Consider the following 7,649-nt stretch of genomic DNA (forward strand, 5'->3'; position numbering starts at 1 on the left):
TTTTTGTTTTCTGCTTTATATTTTATTTATTTGTTTATTTTTGAGACAGTGTTGCTCTGTTGCCCAGGCTAAAGTGCAGTGGCATGATCTTGGCTCACTGCAACCCCCACCTTCCGGGTTCAAGCAACCCTCCCACCTCAACCTCCTGAGTAGCTGGTACTACAGGTGTGTGCCACCACACCTGGCCAATTTTTTGTGTTTTTACTAAAGATGGGGTTTCACCATGTTGGCCAGGCTGGTCTCGAACTCCTGACCTCCAGTGATCCTCCCACCTCAGCCTCCCAAAGTGTTGGGATTACAGGTGTGAGCCACGGTGCCTGGCCTCTATATTTCCCTTTATGCTTATAATTTTTTATTTTTTAATTCATAAATGATAATTCTATATATTTATGGGGTACAGTGTGATGTTTTGTTTGACGCATGAATATATTGTGAAATGATCAAGTCATGGTAATTAGCATACTCATCACCTCAAACATGTATCATTTTTGGGGGTTGAGAGAGGATTTAGAATCCTCTTTTCTAGTTATTTTGAAAATCTTAATTTTATAAAATAACCACTTATTACTTTTGTAATCAGAAAAAAAAAATAGCTCCTCCTAGATATTCTTGCCACACAGAGGTGCGCTGACTTCTGGAGAAAGTGTCCTGGGATGAGGGTAGAGCCGAGGGTCTTGACGCAGGAAATAATACAAAATAGCTCTGTCACCCAGGCTAGAGTGCAGTGGTGCAATCTCAGCTCACTGCAACCTCTGCCTCCCAGGTTCAAGCAATTCTGCTGCCTCAGCCTTCCAAGTAGCTGGGATTACAGGCAGGAGCCACCATGCCCGGCTAATTTTTTGTAGTTTTTGTAGAGACAGGGTTTCACCATGTTAGCCAGGATGGTCTCAATTTCCTGACCTCGTGATCCAACTGGCCTCGGCCTCCTAAAGTGCTGGGATTACAGGAGTGAGCCACCACAGCCAGCCTGTTTAATTTTCATTTTTTATTGTTTTGAGACAGAGTCTCACTCTGTCGCCCAGGCTGGAGTGCAGTGACACTATCTCGGCTCACTGCAACCTCCACCTCCTGGTTCAAGCGATCCTCCCACCTCAGCTTCCCGAGTAGCTGGGATTACAGGCATGCGCCACCATGCCCAGCTAATTTTTGTAGTTTTAGTAGAGATGGGGTTTCGCCATGTTGGCCAGGATGGTCTTGAACTCCTGACCTCAGGTGATCCACCCGCCTTGGCCTCCCAAAGTGTTGGGATTACAGGTGTGAGCCACTGCGCCTGGCACAAAATAGTTTTCTTGTGCTCAGCTTCCCCTTCTCTGTGAATAGTCCAATTTTTTCCTAAGAACATGACCTCCCAACTACAGACTAGAAACGTGGCTGCCTTGGTTTGGACCCTTGCTTCTGAGCAAGTAGAATCTTGCTGAGGAAGGGAATGGCATGTGGAGCAGTGACAAAGGGCAGAACTACCTGCTTTCTGAATTTCCTGCTAAATTTCCTACTTAAAGCCCCGCATTTCACACTGTCCCCCTCATAGCTGTGGGTTATGCATCAGGAGTTCTGATTTGGTGCCTCTTGTTTACTTCTCTGCCACCTCTGCCTCCAGACCCAGGGTCAGGGAGCCTCCTTTTGGCTCTGGCTGGGCAGCCACCTTGGTTAGTCCAGAAGGACTCGTGGCTTCCAGTGGGTCATCATAGCTTGGTACCATTCCATCTTATGTCAGCTACTCCACCTTCCACCTGATCACAACCAGTCTTTCCCCAAACCTGGATCTTTTGAGGAAAGATGAGACAAGAAAATGTAGCAGACTCCACGTGAACCCTTCTCTAGGCCTAGGAAAACTTATTCAATACTCCTGCTTACTAAGAGCTAAATCAGTATAGGAAAGAAAGACACTCAGCAAGTTTGCCTGAAGGTTAACTCAGAGACCTGGGAATGAAACCTAGCTCTCCTGCTTCCTAGGCCCCTCTGTGCCATCTATTTTTAGCCAAGCTGCCCTGAGCCTTGTCTACCTTGTCTGAAAGCCAAAGTAGGCACACAGTTTGCTCATAAACATTCCTGTGCTTGCCAGCTCATGCTAGCCAACCATTTAGATGTTGGTTTTAAAACTGTGAGCCTTCCCTTGTACCTACCTCCTAGGGCCTGCAAAGAATACACACCAAGGGATCAACAGCCTGAGTTTTTCCCAAACCCAGTGACCTCAGTCAAATGCCCTCAATTGAGAGGCGTGTCTATTACTCGTTCATCTTGGCACAGGGTGCAGCAAATGACTCCCTCTCAGAGCCACTGTTCCTGGTCACAGTTCTTTGAGTGTGCTGACCTACTTTCTCCCCTTCACAGGAAAAACAGAAACCAATAAATGTCTCCAGTGAGTAATCTTGCTTTCAGGAGCACTGACTCTGTGTTTTGGCCTCTTGTCCTTTCCCTGCTCCATTATCACTCTGCTATAACCATACGAAAATGATTCATGACTGAACTAGAATTCTGCTTGTTGTTTACTGTCCCCATTCTGTAGCTGGGTTTTCAGAGCAACTATGGCCCACATATCGCAGGGGGGGGGGGCAGAACCCTCCCTACCTTTCCTTTCCCTACTACAATTCATTGCTAAATAGCATAATATGGACTAAAGTCGCTTCTGCACAAGAATGTTGGGAATCAACAGAGTATCTCTGGTTTGGCCACACATGTTATGCGACTGGTAGCATTATGGACTGAGAGGCATTCAGCTTGAGACTCCTGACTTGACTTACTATACACCTTTGGAGTGGGCCTCCGAGAAGAGTTAGGTGGCTCAACTCAGTTGCCTTGACAAGCAGAACCTCTTTGCTGGGCATGTACAGGTGATTCTCCAATACCCACACTGAGATTCTCTGTGGCTAATGGATTATTTTAGGCCTTCCGTACCCTTCACAATCTTCATGCTATTGCCCACTCCCTCCAGCCATCAGCTGGAAGCAACTTGGAAAATATATGTTCGTTTTAATGTCAGTCTGAGAAAAGTTAACTGGAGGAATAAATCTACTGGGGTTCAGAGGCAAGGTGTTGATAGGACATATAATGTATTCCAGAGTGCCTTTTGGATTATCTACTGGTTTTAATAATCTGGCATGTCTGTTCTCCATGACCATGGATAACTGAGTATATCTTATTTTGCTTCCCTATCCCTGGGCACTGTGTCTCCTTTCTTCCTCACTTGTCCTTGTGTGTACAAGATTATAACCAGCTTGCCTTCTAGAATCCTGTCAAATTTCATTTATATTGAATGTGCTGGCCAGGTGTGGTAGCTCATCCCTGTAATCCCAGCACTTTGGAAGGCCAAGGTAGGAGGATCACTTGAACCCAGGAGTTAGAGACCAACTCGGGCAGCATAGCGAGACCTCGTCTCTATGAAAAAATAAATAAATTAATTAAAAATAGCCAGGCATGATGGCACATGCCTGTAGTCCCAGCTACTTGGGAAGCTCAGGCGGGAGGACTACTTGAGCCTGGGAGGTTGAGGCTGCAGTAAGCTGTGATCATGCCACTGCACAACAGCATGGACAACAAAGCAAGACCCTGTCTCAACAAACCGGAAGTGCTAACATGGGCTTTTAAAAAGGTTCCAAGTCCTTTCCACCAGCTCCAAAGTCCTATTTGAAGTCTGGGCAACATGGCAAAACTCGTCTCTACAAAAAATACAAAAAAATAGCCAGCCATGGTGGCACACACCTGTAATCCCAGCTACCTGGGAGTCTAAGGTGGGAGGATCACTTGAACCTGGGAGAGGGAGGTTGCAGTGAGCTGAGATTGTGCCACTGCACTCCAGCCTGGGTGACAGAGTGAGACCCTGTCTCAAAAAAAAAAAAAAAAAAAATCAATCAATCAATATACATTAGGAAGCAATGAGGTTATTTTTTTTTAAGCAAGTTGTAGACAGATATATACTGGATGCTAGTATTTTTCCCACCTTGGATTAATACACAAACAAGAGTATCTTTTGTTTACGGATAGGTATATATGTAGCAAAACACAGACTGAAAGACTAAGCCTAATTCATGATAAGTCATTTCAACTACTTTGTATCATTCCATCTTGTAAACATACCCTGATTATTTATATATTATCTTTTTGATGGACATCAGCTTATTTCCAATTTATGTATTTTGCAAGCTGTGCTGCAATGTACATCCTTTTATGTGTCTCCCAGTGCATATGGGCAAAAAGTTTTCCAAGACCAATGAATACCTAGAATTAGAATTGTTGGGTCCTGTAGTATGCTTACTTTAAACTTTACAAAGTATTGCTAAATTATTTTCCAAAATTGTTGTACCAGCTGGGCACAGTGGTTCACACCTGTAATCCCAGCACTTTAGGAGGCCAAGGTGAGAGGATGACTTGAGGCTGGGAGTTTGAGACCTGCCTGGACTACATAACAAGATCCCATCTCGATTAAAAAAAATACAAATATAAAATATATGTAAAGAAAAAAATCATATTGTAGTCATAGTGGCCACAAGAGGCTGTACCTCAGCAACTAGCTGATCTCAGGCCAGCTGGGCCAGGGTTATAGTGAACCCTTCCTCTGAAGAGCTGGGCAGGTAGCAGGTGGTGAGATAGGACATGGCTGCAGGCAACAGCCAGGAGTCTCTACTTCTAGAGTAGCCATTCATACTTGTGGTTGTAAAGTGTCTGTCCCCCACCCAATCATCTGAGTTGGAGGTAGGATGTGGATGAATGACAACTAGGACCTCTGCATTGACAGAACTGGAGAGGGGAGGGGGCAACTGGGATGGGGAATGAGGATGAATCACAAGCAGCAGCAGAAGTGAGGGGAGCAGTAGGGAGATAGGAAGGGTGATATTGCTAGTCACCAAAACAATGGGACAAAGATCCCAAAGACATTTCAGAGATCATTGAGTGGGTTGTCCCTCCCATTACAAGTTCAGAGCAGGGCCTTAAGGGCAGGGTTTCCAGAAAGGTGCCCACCAGACCTCAGCATTCACTGCCCAGGGCCACCTCAGGACTCTGCTTCCCATGTGTTGGTGCAGAGCTCCTTGGCTTCTCCAGCCATGGCTCAAATGAGCCCATGTGCAGTTCATTCCACTGCTCTGGAGGGCACAAATGTAAGCCTTGGCAGCATGCACCTGGTGCTGACTCTGGAAAAGTGCTGAGCACATGAATTGTGGGACCATGGTGGAATCTACCTGGATTTCAAAGGATGTATCAGACAGTCTGGGGGCCCAGGCAGAGACTTGTTGCAGAGGCAGAGCCACTGCAGAGAGCCCCTACTAGGGCAATGCCTAGTGGAGCTGTGGGAAGCAGGATCCTGCAGAGTCTCCACTAGGGCAGTGCCTAGTGGAACCATGGGCGTGGAACCACTACTGGGACCCCAGAGCCGTAGAGCTACCAGCATACAGCGCCAACCTGGGAAAGTTTCAGGCATGAGACTCCAATCCGAGACAGCTGAAACATGTGCTGAGCCCAACAAAGCCATAGATAGTGGCAGGGCTGCCTGAGACCTTGGGGGTCCAGCCCCTGTCTTGGTGTGCCCAAGATGCAGGACATGGAATCAAAGGAGATTATTCTACACCTTTGAGACTTAATGTGGTTCTCTGTGTTGGGTTTTGGACTTTCTTGGGATCCCTTTCTTCTTGCCTATTTCTCCCCCTTGGAATGGGAATATCTATCCTATGTCTGTCCCACTGTATTAGTCTATTCTTACACTGCTATACAGAAATACCAGGCTGGGCACGGTGGCTCACGCCTGTAATCCCAGCACTTTGGGAGGTCAAGGGGTGCAGATCATGAGGTCAGGAGATGAAGACCATCCTGGCCAACATGGTGAAACCCCATCTCTACTAAAATACAAAAAATTAGCCAGGTGTGGTGGTGCGTGCCTGTAGTTCCAGCTACTTGGGAGGCTGAGGCAGGGGAATCGCTTGAACCTGGGAGGTGGAGATTGCAGTGAGCTGAGATCACGCCACTGCACTCCAACCTGGCAACAGAGCAAGATTCCATCTCAAAAAAAAGAAAAAGAAAAAAAGAAATACCAGAGATTGGGTAATTTATAAACAGAAGAGGTTAATTGGCTCCTGGTTCTGCAGGCTGTATGCAGATTCTGCAGGTTCTGCAGGAAACATGCTACTGGCATCTGCTCAGCTTCTGTGGAGGCCTCGGGAAACTTTCAATCGTGGCAGAAGGTGAAGGGGAAGCAGGCATGTCTTACATGACTGGAGCAGGAGGAAGAGAGCGGGGAGGTGCTACACACTTAACCAGATTTCATGAGAACTCACCATCATGAGAACAGCACAGAGGGGATGGTGCTAAACCATTCATAAAGGATCCACCCCCATGGTCCAATCACCTCCCACCAGGCCCCACCTCTAACACTGGAGTTTACGATTCAACATGAAATTTGGGCAGGGGCACATATCCAAACTACATCACCCAGCATTGTATTTTGTAAATAAATAACTTGTTTAATTTTAATCTGTTTCCTCACAGCTGGAGGAAAATTTGCCTCAAGGTGAATTATGCCTTGAGTCCCACCCATATCTGCTTTAGATGGGACTGGACTTTGGATCTTTGAGTTGACACTGAAACAAGTTAAGAATTTTCGGGCTACTGCAATGGAATGAATGTATTTTGCATTGTGAGGACATGAATTTTGGGGACCAGAATAGAATGCCATGGTTTGAATGTGTCTCATAAAGTTCATGTGTTGGAAACTTAATTCCCAATGGAACAGTGTTGGGAGGTGGGACATAATAAGAAGTGATTACGTCATGAGGGCTCTACCCTCATTAATAGATTAATGTCATTATCTCAGGAGTGGGTTAGTTATTGCAAGAGTGGCTGTGTTATAAAAACAAGTTTGACTCTTCCTGTTCCCTTGCTCTTACCCTCTCTTGTCCTTCTGCCTTCCATTATGGCATGACACAGCATGAAGGCCCTTATCAGATGCTGGCTCCATGCTGTTGACTTCCCAGCCTCCAGTACCATGAGCCAAATAAATTTCTGTTTATTATAAATTACCTAGTCTGTGATATTCTGTTATAGCCATGTAAAACAGACTAGGACACTCTGCCTATTTCAAAACCCTCCAGGGACTTCCAGTTACATTTTGTATAACATTCAAACTCTTTACTTTGACCTAATAAGATATAGTAGCCCTTACCAAAATATCTGATCTTATCCCATACTATGCTGTTTGCGATGCTTCCAGCTATAATTTGTTCTCTCTTTAGGGCCTTTGCACCCTGCGTAAAATGTTCTCTCACCATCTTTCTCATCATCCACATCTCAGCTCTAGGGTCAGCTCCTCGGAGAGGCTTTCCCTGGTCATCCCAACTCAGGAGCCCCCTACTGTGATCAGTATCTCATCGCATCACCTTGGTTTTTTTTCTCTCTTTTTTTTTTTTTTGGCGGGGCTAGGGGGTTGACCTGGGCTATGGCTGGGTCAAGTGCCTGCTTTATTCAATGGGAAATGCCCAAGTGGGACTCGCCTCCACCTTTCACAATATAAAGTGAGCAGGGAGCTAGGCAGGAAGCTAGAAAAATAACGCATGGATCCAGACGATCCAGAAAGACCCTGCTAAGTCAGCTCAAGGCCAAGACTGGTCGGCATGAGAGAACAAAAGGTGACAGAAAAGCCTTGGGCAGCCTGAGCCACGATGGGC

Source organism: Macaca thibetana, chromosome X (genome assembly GCF_024542745.1).
Source record: "Macaca thibetana thibetana isolate TM-01 chromosome X, ASM2454274v1, whole genome shotgun sequence".
Taxonomy (NCBI): Eukaryota; Metazoa; Chordata; class Mammalia; order Primates; family Cercopithecidae; genus Macaca; species Macaca thibetana.